The following is a 15,959-nucleotide window of genomic DNA, read 5'->3' on the forward strand; positions in this document are numbered from 1 at the left end:
GAGTCAGCTGAAGTGGTAGAAAGGGCTAGAAAGAACTGGGTTCCACTCCTGGTTCTGCTTTGTTTTAGCCTTGGAAATCCACATGATCTGTCTGAGCCTTAGTTTCTTAAACTGTAAAACAGAGAAGACAACATCAACCTTGTAGGGCTTTTAGAAGGTTAAGAGATGATGTAGATGGCACCCAGGGCAATGCCCAGCCTGTAAGAAGGATTCCCCAAGGCAGTCAGGGTGGTAGTGATGGTGCTGGTTAGCCACCAAATGGGTTCTGATCCCCACTCTGCTGCCAATGTGACTTCTTGGACCTTGGACATACCCTTAACTTTCAGCACTTGCTCTTTAAGTCTCTGGAAAGGCAGGAGCAGACTAGATGGTGCTCCAGGGCTAAGTGCCCATCATCCTGTGACAGACTAGGAATTGGGACAAGTCTGTGATAAGTAGAATGAAATGTGGGGAAAACCCCACTGATACAGGGCAAGGTGGTCTCGTCAGCAAGGGTGATGCTCCGCTGGGTGTTCCTTTTTTTCATTCCACCCCCTGCCCCCCAGAGCAGGCTGGAGGCCACCTGCAGTGAGCCCTCCTCTCTAGTCCTCCCCACCACACCTGCCTGGCTGTCCTTACCAGTAAGGGGTGGCCCTGGAGAATATCTCGGCAGGATTGGTAGACACTCCACACCATGACAGGGCCACCTGGAAGGAAAAAGGAAATTTTGGGAGGGAGGGACCTGTATTGAACCATTGGGATATTTATTTATTTATTTATTTATTTATTTTAAAAGTTTGTTTATTTTGAGAGAGAGAGAAAGAGCACACCAAGCAGGGGAGGGGGAAGACGGGGGAGGGAGAGAGAGAATCCCCAGCAGGCTCCACACTGTCAGTACAGAGCCTGATGTGTCGCTCCATCTCACAAACCGTGAGATCATAACCAGAACCAAAACCAAGAGTCGGTCGCTCAACCGACTGAGCCACCCAGGCGCCCTGAACTACTGGGATATTTAAAATAACATTTCCTTTTCTTTGTTTTTCTTAATGCAAATTAATACATGGCTGATGTAGAGAGCTACAAACACAAAATAGTTTAAAGCTGTCACCATCAGCTACGTACATCCTTCCAGCCATTTACATATAAAACACAAATGACCTATAACACTACCACCCTATCTTAGACTATACTCATTCAGGTGTCCCCCCCCCCCACCCACCCACACTGCCCCCACTCCTACATCATTGCTGGTTTAACTTTTGCTGATCTCTGTTAATAGCAATGCCCTGGTTATTCAACAGAGGTCTTCAAAATAGGATGCTTGCCTCTAGGGCATCTACAAAGCAATCGATCTGGGAACAGGAAGAAAATTTTAGAATTTCTCTTGATATTTTTATGTCTTCTTTTTAAAATGGTGTGTGTGTGTATGTGTGTGTATGTATGTGTGTATTTCAAAACATGTAAGAATATGTCTGGAGGTGGACTGTCCAGAGCTGGGATGGTGGCTCAAGGTTACCATCAGAGACTTAAAGCTCTTTCCAACTTTCTGCTCTTGTGCCTCATGTACAGGCCTTCATTCTCAGGCTCACAGCCTCATGTTTGCCAGCTGGCTGCTTATGACCATGCTTTACAATCTACATTCCAGGCAAGAATCACAGGAAAGAATGAAGAGCAAAGGGTGTTCTCCTAGTGAGTCTTTGCTTTTCATTCAACAAAGGGTATTTTCCTTCTCGTTGGGCAAACCAAGGAGAGGTAGCAAACTGAAAATTTTCAGCTTCTCGGCCTGTGTGGCACTGGAAGTCAAGGGCATAGGGAATTGGGAATCGTCGGGGGCGTAGATAATCCATAGGGTCTGCCACAGTCCTCGCTCCAGGAAAATGCGCGTACGTGTGCAGATGTGTGTGTGTGCACACAGCTTCTCCAGGCAATTTTAGGGACAGAAAGAGACATGCCCCATAGGGCCAAACTGAGAATGAATGGAAGCTCTGCTCAGCCAAAGCCAGGGAGCATGAAAGAAGCAATAGGAGAAGGAGATAGAAAAGAGAAGAGAAAGTAAAAATATACAAATGAGAGTGGCAGACAGGGAAAGGAGAGTGGTTGTAAGCCGCAAATATTGTAATAACAGTAAAAAAGAAATACATTGGCAAAGAGAAATAAAAAGGAAAAAGCAATACTATGATGGGGAAAAGATAAACAGTCCTTTGGGTATCTGAAGATACAGGGAGTGTACCCTCTCTGCCCCCACCAAAGGACCAGAAGTCAGCTCTCCAATGAAGAGTGGGAATGATGAAGGTGGTCATGAAGGAGGGGACCATTTAGTAAAAGTTGGGCCAAGTTCTGTTAACTTTTTTAAAATACATATGTGTGTGTGTGTATATATATATATATATATATATATATATATATATATATATATTAAATACATATATGTATTTATATATATGTGTTACATATATATATGTATATGTGTATTATTAGAGACAGAGCACAGGTTGGGGAGGGGCAGAGACAGAGGGAGACGCAGAATCCAAAGCAGGCTCCAGGCTCTGAGCTGTCAGTACAGAGCCCAACGTGGGTCTCGATCTCATGAACCATGAGATCATGACCTGAGCTGAAGTTGGACGCTTAACCGACTGAGCCACCCAGGCGCCCATGTTCTCTTCACTTCTATGGAACACAGAACATGCATTAGGACTTCAAAGGAGTTCTGTAGAAGGTTTGGTACCTTGGAGAGGTGAAGTCTCATGGGGAATAGTCCAGCGGGATAAGCCCAGGTCTGTAGAATGCAGCTACATGGTGTTCCATCAGGTATTGTAAATAATTTCTAGTGGTGTTGATGGTGGCAGCTTGCAGCTAGTTGCCTGCACATTTGTGGGAACTGATCACAGTGTTCGGATTAGGTATGTTGCAGATAATGTACAATTAAGCAGTAGAATCATTAGCAGGGTCCCTGAAACCATTCCATAGGCCTAGGACAAATTCTTCCCATTTGGAAAAATCATAGACCCTCCAGTATCTTTAGACATTGTACATAGCAGAAGCAAAACATTTTTTTTAACGTTAGTTATTTTTGAGACAGAGAGAGACAGAGCATGAACGGGGGAGGGGCAGAGAGAGAGGGAGACACAGAACCGAAGGCAGGCTCCAGGCTCTGAGCCATCAGCCCAGAGCCCGACACGGGGCTCGAACTCACGGTCCGCGAGATCGTGACCTGAGCTGAACACTTAACCAACTGAGCCACCCAGGCGCCCCAGAAGCAAAACATTTTTAAAAACAACACAGGTGTCTGAGCCACATGTATTTTCCTCTAGGGAAGTTGGTGATATCAGAGGAGGACATCACTTTGGAAAATGAGGAAGGAAGGAAGAAAGGGGAATTCCTGATATTTTCAGAGGAAGAAATACCTGGTTGCTGAAAACAGTCCATATCTTGAACAGTTTCCTAGAAATGCAACTGGTTAATTTTTATAAACCATTCCATGCATCAAACAACAAGTTCTGATGCTTCCGGCTGACCAAAGAGGTAAGTGGTTTAAATGAGTTGAATAGTTTTTCCAGTATCTGACTTGGAAGTCCACCTAAAGTAAATTTTTCTATGTACATGCCACCTACTACCTGTCTCTTGTTACAAGAACACAAGCCTTGGTGAATTTGGGCCCCACACTTAGGACCTCACTTAACATTAATTATCTTCTTAAAGGCCGCATTTCCCAGTACAGTCACGTCGGGGCTTAGGACTTCGATATATGAAATGTTGGGGGTGGGGCACCATTCAGTCCATTGCAATCTGTTGGTACCTATTTAACTCTGTTTCATAGTGTCTAATAACCCCAGCATTACATATGCTCAACATCATGTGACCCTGGTTCTGCAAGAAAGAATAATCATGCTGGTCATACAGTTTAAGAAGACAAAGAAATGTGTGCTCATTTTGGAAAACTTATCATCTTCTGCAAATCAGTAACCCCAATGGAAAAGGGGCCAAGATACAAATCAAAATTCACAGAAAGGAAAAAGTAGAAAAAGCTAACAAGAATATGAAGAGATGGTCAAACGCATTAGTTGCCAGAAAGATGTAAGTTGACAATGAGGTATCTGTTTACATGTGCCAGACTGGCAAAACCAGGATAAGGCCAGTGTTGGTGGGGATATGGGAGCATGGGGGCCCTCACGCACTGCTGATGGGAATGTAAACTGGTGTAGAAATCCTGCATGGGACTCTGGTGGTAAGAGCAGATGAGGTCTATGAGTACTTCCTGACCCAGCAAATCCACTGTTGGTACATATCAAAAAGGGATTCTCATGGAGTTCCTAAGGGTCCTGTCTGAATAAGGTGACGAGGCATTTCAGCTCCCCTGGGACGATCACAGGGCACACCTGCTGTCCTGGTGAAATTACTCATAGCACCCTTGTCACCCTAAAATGTGTTCACTCTGGGTATGAGGATTGCCCTCAAGGCATAGTTTCGGTGTTGGGTGTTGGAGGCAACTTGGAGAGTGGATGGCAGAGTGTCCTGGGTTCATGCTCTTTAGAGAGAAGTACACACAAGATGTACTGAATGAAAAAGGAAACAGGTTTATAACAATAAAAGCAACAATGGTTGCATGCCATTAAGACTCATGCATGTAAAGCCATGTTTTATTTTTTTATTTTATTTTTATTTTTTATTTTTTTTATTTTTTTACTTAAAAAAATTTTTTTAAACCATATGTTTTATAAGAACACAAAGTAACAAAAGGGGTTGCATTATTGAAATGGTTGCCCAGGGGCAGATGAAGAATGTCAGGGGAAGAAAAGGAAGGAAGGAAGGAAGGAAGGAAGGAAGAAAATGAGAGGGTTCTTCTTAGATTAAAAAATGATAATGAACCATTGAGAAGTACGATAAACTCAGACCACAGTATCTGAAATCGAAAAGACTAGAGTTCCGTCAAGATAGATAAAATTGAAGAATTCTTTTAAGTATTCAGAAAGGTTACAGCTTTCTTGAGTAACTGGCATTTGTTTGCTTATTTATTCTCTTAGGCTCTAAAAAGTATTTAAGTCTGCTTAATAAGTATCTTAAATAGGACAAAATAAACAAAAATAATTGAGTGAGGAAGGCAAAACAGAGAGTCTACAGAGCTAGGAAAGATAAAGCAAAGTTAAGTGTGAGGTTAATATCTAATATTCCTACCAAAAGGTCCTATAGAGTTTCTAGAGCTGAGTCTCTGCTTTGATGTTAAACTGCCCAAAAAAGAGACGGCCGTCACATACATGATCCATAATATCTGTAATAACAGCCACCACAAAATCACTCCAAGTATTAAACAGCCCAGCTGTTTCCCATTCTGAGAGCAGAGAGAAATTTCTCCCTTGGGCTCTCATAAGGAGGGCATTGTGTAATGGAATAGCGACCTAGAAACTTCATCTCCACAGAAAGACGCATTTTGAAGCCATGTTGAATATCTCAGTGCTAATTTACTCTAACAGAGTTCGGGCTCCTTGAATTTCTGCAAAAGAACTAGGTTTCATTTCCAGGATACTTCAGAAAATGTTCCCGTGAATGCAGTAAACCTGTGTGGCCCACAGATGTTTGGGCTCCCCCACTTGGATAATAACCACAGAGCCATAAATTTCTGGTTTTTACAGCGATAGCTGACGGAAGAGAAAAGGGTTCTCTCTCCTCCCAGATTTTGCAAGTGCCCTTGCCTTTCTGCTCCTGAGTAGGGGGCAGGAGAGGAAGAGACAGTGTCTTCCTCTATCTCTTCCTGAAACAGCTTCAGCAGCAATTAAATTTTTATGAACTAAAAACCAGACATAGTAGTTACTGCAGAGGCTGCCAGACGTAAATCTACTACATGGAAACAGATGCCACCATAAGAGTGAAACCAGCAAAAAGCAATGCATAATGGAAGGGTTTGGTGGCAGGCATCTATAGAAAGAATGCACTGTGAGAGAACACCTACAAATGGTGGTATGGGGTGGTGGGGGGTGGTGTGGGTAGGAGAGGGAAAGAGGCAATCTAGTGTTGGGTACCTTCTGGGTTTGGGACAAGTACAGTTCATCAGAGTGTGTGGAAGCCTAGTTGAAATAAGCCCTAAGTCGTATCCAATTATATTTGATTTTTTTTAATGCTTATTTTATTTTTTTGAGAGAGAGGGAGCATGAGCAAGCAGGGGAGGGGCAGTGAGAGGGGGACAGAGGATCTGATGTGGGCTCTGTGCTGACAGCAGAGAGCCCGATGGGGACTCGAACTCAAGAACCACAAGGTCATGACCTGAGCTGAAGTTGGGCGCTTAACCGACTGAGCCACCCAGGCACCCTTCAGTTTGTTTTCATCAAGTGACCTCTGCTTATGAATTCAATTTTTAAGAGCCCCAACAGAGGGAGGCATGAAAGATTAATGCCAAAATAGCTGTAATTATTGCTTGTATGTGACCCGGCAACTCAGCTTGTCAATAGGTAGAGACTTCTTAACCCCTCAAATATTGGCTGGCTTGTGACTTGATTTGGCTGATAGAATGTGGTGGAAGTCATGACGTGCCAGCTGTTTTTAAGTTTATTTATTTTGAGAAAAAGAGCGTGTGTGCTCATGTGAGTAGAGAGAGAGAACCCCAAGAAGACACCATGCTGTCAATACAGAGCCAGACCCAGGGAACCAAGAGCCCGACACAACCGGCTGAGCCAACCCGGTGCCCTGTGATGTGCCTCTTCTGAGACTAGATTCTCAAGAGGCCTTAAGTACTTTATCCCTCTCTCTTAACATTTTGCTGAATATTGCATTGCACAGCCACCATGGAAACACGGCCAGGCCAACTTGCTCAGTGATGAGAAACAAAACTCATTTACTCACACCGTCCTGGCCGATCGCCAGACTGTGCTAGAAGTATGTTACATCAGCCAGCCTGTGGCCCAAGCACCAGGTGAGCATGAGACCCTGAGCGAGCCCAGGAGAGATCAGCTGAGCTGCCCTGCGACCCTAGATATGTGAGCAAAACCAAATTCTGATGGTTTTCAGCCTTTGAGTTTGCGCATCCTTCCTCCACAGCAACTGCTAACCGACACAGGACGGCTCCCTGATAATAGCCCAATAACTAACAGAAAAATGTGTCTATTATAAATGAAAGAATCCAAACAACAATATTAGAAATGAAAAACACCCAGCACACCTTGACATTCTGGTTTGTGTTTTGGGATCTTCTAAGCCAGGGAGCATGGCAGCCCCTGAGTCTCTGAATAAGTAGACAAAATGTAGTTTCTGGACTTGGAATGTGGAGGACCAGACCCCACACGAGTGATCTTTAGACACTCCGCTTGGGATTCCCCGCATGGCTGCAAGGCGACAGCCATATGTCTCCCTTACAAATAAAGTGTCTGAAACTGAAGTTACCATGTCCCCATCTCCTTCTAGTTTACATGACAGAAGGTTGTTTTCTCTTAGAATATCTTAATTACTCCTAAATTGCTGTGCACCTGCTACTGTGAATTCTAGAACAGTTCCTTTCTTGGGGCACTGTTTTCCACTCTGCTGGTTTATGTCTCATCACCCCAGGGAAAGGAAGGAGGGATGCAGGCAGGCAAAAACACCTGTCACAAGCAAAGCCGGAAAATACCAGCTTTTAATTGGGTTCTACGGTGGTTTCTGTGGCCACTTCTGACCCCTGACATTTTCTCTTTGAGTTTTGTCATCAGTTTTATTTGGTTCGGCTTAATGTTTGCAGCAGGAAGGAGAGTCACAGCCAGACATGGCCCCTCTTTCCTGTGAATCACCAGCATCTGCTACACGGTGGCAGAGTCTCATTAGTACTGCTTCTGCTGGGCTGGCAGGTCTTTTGAGAGGAGGTACCGGGGGCTCCGGGATTCTCTAATGACTCTTGGGGAGGTGCCAGAGGAGGGTTACTGTCTTGGGGAGGCCATTGTAAAAATGTGCCTGTCTGTGTCCTGCAAGAAATGAAAGAATCCTTTCATTTGAGCCCAGTTACCAGACTTCTTAGGATAGCTATATTAGAAAATTAGTCCAAATTAGGATTCCACTCATAAGATATCTAGTAATTTTGGGCATCTTTTTTGGAAGTTAAAAATGTTCTCACACTCTTTCTCCTTTTCAGAAATTAAAGAATTTGAGCATCATGGCATAATGGTTTTTGAGATGGGGCCAGAGTGCCTGGTTTTCAGGTATACTTGGATGGCTTCCTGGCTCTGACATGTGAACTGTATGCTTTGTGGCACATTGAGTAGCTTTTCTAAGACGTCGATTCTTATCTATGCAGTGAGAATGGTATTAAATTTGCCACGAGGATTAATTTGTTTAAATGTGTATAATTCTTAGCATGCTTGGAGCATAGATGTAGATGGTAAATGAGTTCTTTTATGTTTCCTTCTTATCACCCTTCCTGACTTTTATTTTTTGCTTGTTTGCTTGATTTCTTGCTTACATACAGTATTTTTTACTCTGTAGAATAAAGGAAGAGTTTTTTGGAAAATAAGACGTTTATACGAATATCTGAAACTGTATTGTTTACCCAATAATCTCACTTAGGGGAATGTGTACTGTAACAATGGCCCCAATTATTAAAAGTACAAAGGTGTATAGTCATAAAGAGATCCCATTGTTGCTTCAAAATGTCCTTCCTGGTCATTTTCCTGTTTATTTTTTAAAAAGGGCACTTTCCTCACCCTCTCTCTCTTTTTAATCGTTTGTGCCATTTGCTACTTATTCTCATTATTGTTTCCATGCAGGCAGTAAATTCCTATCCCTTCAACAAATCGTTAAAAAATAGACCAGTATTAATTCCCCATGGGCTCAACATGAATCACTTCCTTCTAAAAAAGATTGTCAAACAGGCTTATTTCTTCAGGCTGCCGGTTTCCGGGGGAAGCAACACTGGCTTATAACCCATCTTATATGGTTACATATCTATTGGGAGATATTTCATAATAATAAACTATGCTAGTCCTTCCTAATATTTGGAATGCAATGGTCTAAGAGCACACTAAGAAAACAGTCAAGAAGGCATTGGAAGTGAAGAAAAGGGAAATCATCTTGACCAGTGAATTACTGCTTGTTCATCCCTATGCTGGGGTTGTCCAAGGTATTGCTTTTATAAAAACAAACAAAAAACCCTGCCAGTAAGCATTTTAATCCCCCATTTCCTGAAAAGGAAACTGAAGCTCCAACATTTCAGATGGCTTGCCTGAACACCAATAATTTAAAAAAAGGGCTGCTTGACTTGAAGATCCATGTTCTTTTGTTTTTTTTTTAATTTTAAAAAAATATTTATTTATTTTTGAGAGAGAGAGGGAACAAGTGAGGGAGGGGCAGAGAGCAAGGGAAACACAGAATCCAAAGCAGGCTCCAGGCTCTGAGCTGTCAGCACGGAGGCCGACGTGGGGCTTGAACTCATGAACCGCGAGATCATGACCTGAAGTTGGATGCTTAACTGAGCCACCCAGGCGCCCCTAAGATCCATATTCTTCCTTCTATTCCCAGCTGCCTCCAAAGCAGTGATTCTTACATTGGCTATACATTGAACTCATTTGGAAAGCTTAAAAAAAAATAGCAATGCCCAACACTATACTGAAAAAGAGCAAAACTGGAAAACTCATACTACCCAATGTCAAGACTTATGGTAAACTTTCAGTAATCAAGACTGTGTTCATTGGTGAAACAAGAGACACATATATCAGTGGAACAGAATAGAAAACCACAAAATAGACCCACACAGATAGAATCAAGTGACTTTGACAAAGGAGCAAAGGCGATGGAATGGATTAAAGATGAACTTTTCAACAAATGGCACTAGAAAAACTGGACGTCCATGTAACATAAAATTTAAAAAAGTGAACCTTGTCCCAGGTGTTACACTTTTATAAAAATAAACTCAAAATGGACCATAGATCTAAATGTAATATACAGAACTTTCAAACTGTTAGAATAAAACACAGGAGAAAGACTATGTGACCTTGAGTTTGATGATGAATTTGTAAGTATATGATGCAAAGCATGATTTGTTAAAGAAAAATTGAGAAAGTAGACTTCATTAAAATTAAAAACTGTGAATGCACTGTAAAGAAAAGCTAAGGACACGCCACAGACTGGGAGGAAATATTTCCAAACACATACCTCATAAAGGTCCTCTATCCAAACTATTCAAATGACCCTTAAAACGTGACAGGAAGAAAACAATCAAATTTTTAAATGGTCAAAAGAGCCGAACAGATGCTTCACCAAAGAAGAGAAACAGATGGAAAATGATCATGTGAGAAAATACTCAACATCGTTTGTCATTAGGGGATTACAAATTACAACAATAATGAGATAACACTACACATATATTATAATGCCTGAAATTTAAAAACTGGCATCAATTGCTGATAAGGATATGGAACAAGAAAGAAGTCTCATTCACTGCTGGTGGGAGTGCAAGATAGTATAGACGCTTTGGGAGATAGTTTGGCACTTTCTTACAGAGATAGGTGTAGTCTTTATCATTTAGTGATTGAATTACCACTATTTACTGATTTGAAAACTTAAGTTACCATTTTGAAAATTTATACCTGGGGATGCCTCAGTGGCTTAGTTTAGCGTCCGACTTCAGCTCACGTCATGATCTCATGGTCCATGAGTTCGAGCCCTGCATCAGGTTCTGTGCTGACAGCTCAAAGCCTGGAGCCCACTTCAGATTCTGTGTCTCCTCTCTCTGCCCCTCCCCTGCTCGTACTCACTCTCTCTCTCTCTCTCTCTCTCTCTCTCTCTCTCTCAAAAATAAGTGTAAAAAAAAAAGAAAATTTATATCCATACAAAAAAACATGCATGGGAATGTTTATAGCCACTGTATTTATAATTTCCCAAACTAGAAAAAACCAAGAGGTCCCTCAGTAGGTTAATGGGTACATCTATACAATGGAATATTATTAAAATAATAAAAGCAATGAACTATCACACCACAAAAAAAGACATGAATGAATCTTAAATGCAACTTGCTAAGTGAAGGAAGCCAGTGAAAAGGCTCCATATTATATGATTCAAATTCTATGACATTCTGAAAGAGGCAAAACTATAGAAATGATAGAAAGATCAGTGGTTTCCAGAGGATTTTTTAGGGGAAGAGGAAAGGGTTGAATAAGTGAAGCACAGAAAACTATTTAAGACAGTGGAACTATTCTGTATGATAGCTATAATGGTGGATATATGATACTATGCATTTGTCAAAACCCATAGGACTTTACAGGACAAAGAGGAAATTTTATGCAAATTTTAAAAAGTTATTTAGTAGATAAGGATCCCGGGATGAAGTGTAGAATTGTGACGGAACAATGTATTACAAATACATTGAACAGCCTCACTGAAGATACGGAGGAGAAGAGGTGCTGACCTAAGTAACCTTGGAAATGAGTGGAGTCTGTAATACTAAAGGCAGAAGGAACTGTCCATAAGTCTGTACTGTAGTTGCTAAACTTGCTTCCCATGAGGGTCCGGGTTAACAATTCTGATACCACTACATACTGAAATTCATCAGTGAAGTAAACAGACAATGATGGGAGCCAAGTTTCTCAGTGTGGAGTAGGAAATTACAGAAAAGCAAGAGGAAGAGTGGAAACATCCATGTGATAATTGGATTAGAGTTGGAGACATCAATATGGACTCATAGTAGCTTAATGTAGAGGAAGACAGTTCCATACAGAAGTACTTACAGGTAACTATATATGCATCGGTTATTATACACGCACGTAATTTCCTCATTTTGTCAATGGAAAGAGTTTAGGAACGATGACACCTCTGTAGCAGTGAGCACACCCAGCATACAGATCTTGGCTTCTAATATCATTCTTCAACAAAAGGAACCAGGACTTAGATAAATGGCTGATTCTAGGACTAGGGTAGGAAATAAATAAGATGAACACAGAGCATCATAAAGTGCCCAAAAGTAAGAAAGTGCTCAGAAAAACACCACCACTACCACAAAGGGATATAGGGCCAATGAAAGAACTCCCGATGGCCAAAGCTGGAACACTGGAGCAGCAAAATAATTAAAGTAGTATTGGATTGAAATCCAAAGTAGAAAATAAATGAATCTCTATAATATAAATAAACGGAAGAAAATAGACAAATGTCCTATATCAAAGAACTCTAAAAATTTCTTGTAAATCCTAAGCCCTCAAGGAGCTGGACTATAACCCCTGAAGTGTGGGTTGCACATGGTGACTTCCTTCAGAAGAGTACAGTAAGAAAAAAGGGACAAAAGACTAACTTTGTCCTGGAGAAGCCTGACAAACACTAGCTCAGCCAAAAGGTTAGGGTCAACGTTGCTAGTGACAAGGCAGGCCAACATATGTGCCCTTGATCTGGTGTGATGAGAATGGTTTCATCTCAGTGGTGTTCTTCTCAAAAGCACATAACCCCAGTCTGATCATGAGAAAAACATCAGACAAATCCCCACTGAGGGACATTCTGCAAAATATCTGGCCAGTACTTAAAACTATCATGGTCATTAAAAACAAGGCAAGTCTGTGAAACTCTTGCAGCCCAGAAGAACCTCAGGAAATATGACAACTACATGTAATGTGGCATCCTAGATGGAATCCTGGGATACAGAAAGCAAACTAGGGAAAAACTACAGAAATGTGAAAAAAGTACGGACTCCAGTTAATAAAAATGTATCAGTATTAGCTCAGCAATTGTAACACATGTACCAGACTCCTATAAAATGTTAATAATAGGGGGAAATGGCTAGAAGGTATATGGCAAATGTCTGTAATCTCTTTGCAATTTTTTCCATAACCCTAAAGCTGTTCTAAAATCAAACGTTTATTGGAAAGAATTGGCTAATGCCTTGTACTACCCTGAGATTCCGATTTCATCTAGTGTGTGGCCCAACCCTCAAGACTTTAAAGAGCTGCCCAGGTGATTCCAGTATGTCTCCAGCAAAGTACTCTAAAGGAAGGGATGGAATTTCCCTTCTCCTTTCTTGTCTAATTGTAATAAATGCTCTGACCTTGTGCTTGGTAAACTAGCAGTGTGACTTAATGATTCTGGTTGTTTGAATAGAGCAGATTTTTAAGCAGACAGCCGGTGTTCTGGAACTTGGAAAGTGATACTTTTCATTAAATAAAAAATCTTGTCCAAGAAGCTTTAAGTACTGTAAACAGTTTAGGAAAGTGGTGAAGGGCAGACTGTACCAAACGGATTGTCCATTTAAACGTGGGCACGGTGGGAATGCCTTCCATTTCCTTCTGCTGGGCTGCACTGTGTGCACATGGTGGGAAGCTGTCCCCGAAGTTTTAGGTGCCGTGGGTTTGGCTTTCATGAGATAGCAGGCTTATTCTCCAGGGTTTGGTTGTGACCTGTACAATAAAAGAGTCACTTTCTGGGGAGTGCGGCTTAAGGGCTCAGGGACTGTGAACTGAAGCCACCTGTCTGGTTTTCTTTGCAGGGAACCTGGCAGCAAAGGTTCTTGGGGGGTCTCATCTGGTGCTGGACATGATTGGCTCCCCCAGTCGGTGAGGAAGGGATCCTCCTGACCCAGCACCTAGACCAACCTCTGTTGGAAGAGACGGAGCTTGAGAGGCATCCCGTCCTCGTGCACAATCATGGTGCTAATCAAAAATGGTGAGACTTATTTTCAGACTTGCACTGTTTGCTTAAAACTGCAACAGGCCAGGAAATTGCTTCATGTACATAAAGGGATAAAAAAGATTTATTTTCCCCATCATTTTTCTTCCTCAGAAATGGTCATTAGTAGACATTTCTGTTTTTTTAAAAAACCTGTAGAAATGTTAACCAACCGGAAAATAATTATTGATTCTTACACTATGCTAGGCACTGAGGGAGACTTGTAAAAAGTTAAAAAATAATAATAATAGTGGCCTTTAAAAAAATGTTTGTGTCTGAGAGAAATAGCACACAAGCAGGGGAGGGGCAGAAAGAGAGAGAGAGAGAGAGAGAGAGAGAGAGAGAGAATGAATGAATGAATGAATGAATATCCCAAGCAGGCTCCACACTGCCAGCACAGAGCTCAATGTGGGACTCAAACTCATGAACTGTAAGATCATGACCTGAACTGAAATCAAGCATCAGTGCTCAATGGACTGAGCCACCCAGGTGCCCCTAAAAAAACTGATAGTGACCTTCTATTCTTTCCTCTAAATGATGCTTCAGTGTGTATTGAGTAACAGTAACTATAGATTTAAATTTTTTTAATGTTTATTTTTGAGAGAGAGAGAGAGAACATAAGCAGGGGAGGGGCAGAGAGAGAGGGAGACATGGAATTCGAAGCAGGCTCCAGGCTCTGAGCTGTCAGCACAGAGCTCAACGTGGGGCTCGAACTCACAGACTGCAAGATCATGACCTGAGCTGAAGTCAGATGCTTAACCGACTGAGCCACCCGGGTGCCCCTGGACACTAGAGATTAAAAAAAAATGAAACAAAAATCTAGGATCGGTTTCCTTTATTAAGTGGCCTATTAAGTAGTCCAAGAACTTACTGTCTAAGAGGTTCCCAACTGGGGATAATTTGCTCCCTAGGGGATATGTGACAGTGTCTGGAGAAATATTTGGTTGGCCCTACTGAGATGGGTGGGGAATGCTACTGACATCTGATGAGTGGAGACCAGTGATGCTGCTAAATATCTTCCAATGCACAGGACACCCTCCAACAGCACAGAACCACAATGTTACTAGTGCCAAGACTGAGACACCCTGCAAACCCAATGGGCTCTTCCTTAAGAGCACTCTGCAGGTGCAAATTAACAAAGCAAGCCTTAAAGCCACCCCCTGCCTTCCCTTTCCCCAGTGGGCTTGGAACAGGGGAGGGTCCATAGCTGAGGGGTGAAGAAAGGGTATGGGCCATGCCATCCAGGCGGGGCTTGGTGGCCCTGTTTCAGAGGATGGTCATCAGTTCTGTCATCAGGTCCCAGCATTTTAACTGTGACGGCACAGGACAGAGGGCACGTCCAGTTAAGTCTGGCTGTTCCACAGATGACCTGAGCCCTTCTCCTTTTTGCTGCAAGCAGCCAGGTTTCCAGTCAGCCCCCAATGTGCAGAAGGCTATTCAAATACAGCTGACCTTTGAACAGCACGGAGCCAGTTATACGTGGATGTTGTCAGTAAACACAGGACAGTGCTGTGAATGTATTTTCTCTTATGTCTGTCTTAGCATTTTCTTCTCTTTAGCTTATTTTATTTATTGATCAATCAATAGATCTATAAAGCTACTTGCTTTATCTATCTGTAACATAGATAACATACGTGTTCATCGACTGTGTATGTTATCTGTAAAGGCTTCTGTTGACTAGTAAAGTTTTGGGAGAGTCAGAAGTTGGTGAAGGATTTTTGAGTGTGTGGAAATTCTGCCCCCCTAACTCTGCTGTTCAAGGGTCAATTGTAATATTACTGAAAGTCAATGACACTCTTAAAATGTAAACCTAACATTGGCTCTGAAGTTGAAACTACTATAATACTTTTCTTTCATCTTACATTGTGTAAGTATTAACTATAAGTTTAATTTTTTTTAATGTTTGTTTATTTTTGAGAGAGAGAAAAAGAGAATGTGGGAGGGGCAGAGAGAGGGAGATACAGAATCTGAAGCAGTCTCCAGGCTCTGAGCTGTCAGCGCAGAGCCCTACCCAGGGCTTGAACTCAAAAACCTCAAGATCACAACCTGAGCTGAAGTTGGATGCTTAACTGACTAAGCCACCCAGGTGCCCCAAGTTTAAATTTTAAAAGTGGCCCTGCAACGATGCTGTTCAATATTGCCACTAGCCACATGTGGCTACTTAAAATTTAAAATTCATTCTGCAACCACACCAGTCATATTAAAAGCTCTCGGTAGCTACATGTCCCTACTGACTACTGAACTAGACAATGTGGACAAAGAACATTTCTGTTACCATAGAAAGTTCTACTGAACAGTCCTGCCTTATAAGCCATTTCTAAGGATCCTTGCCAGTGTATACAGTTACTGCTGAAAAAAAAAAAAAAAAAAAAAAAAAAAAAAAAAAAAAA

Source organism: Panthera uncia, chromosome D4 (genome assembly GCF_023721935.1).
Source record: "Panthera uncia isolate 11264 chromosome D4, Puncia_PCG_1.0, whole genome shotgun sequence".
NCBI classification, from domain to species: Eukaryota; Metazoa; Chordata; class Mammalia; order Carnivora; family Felidae; genus Panthera; species Panthera uncia.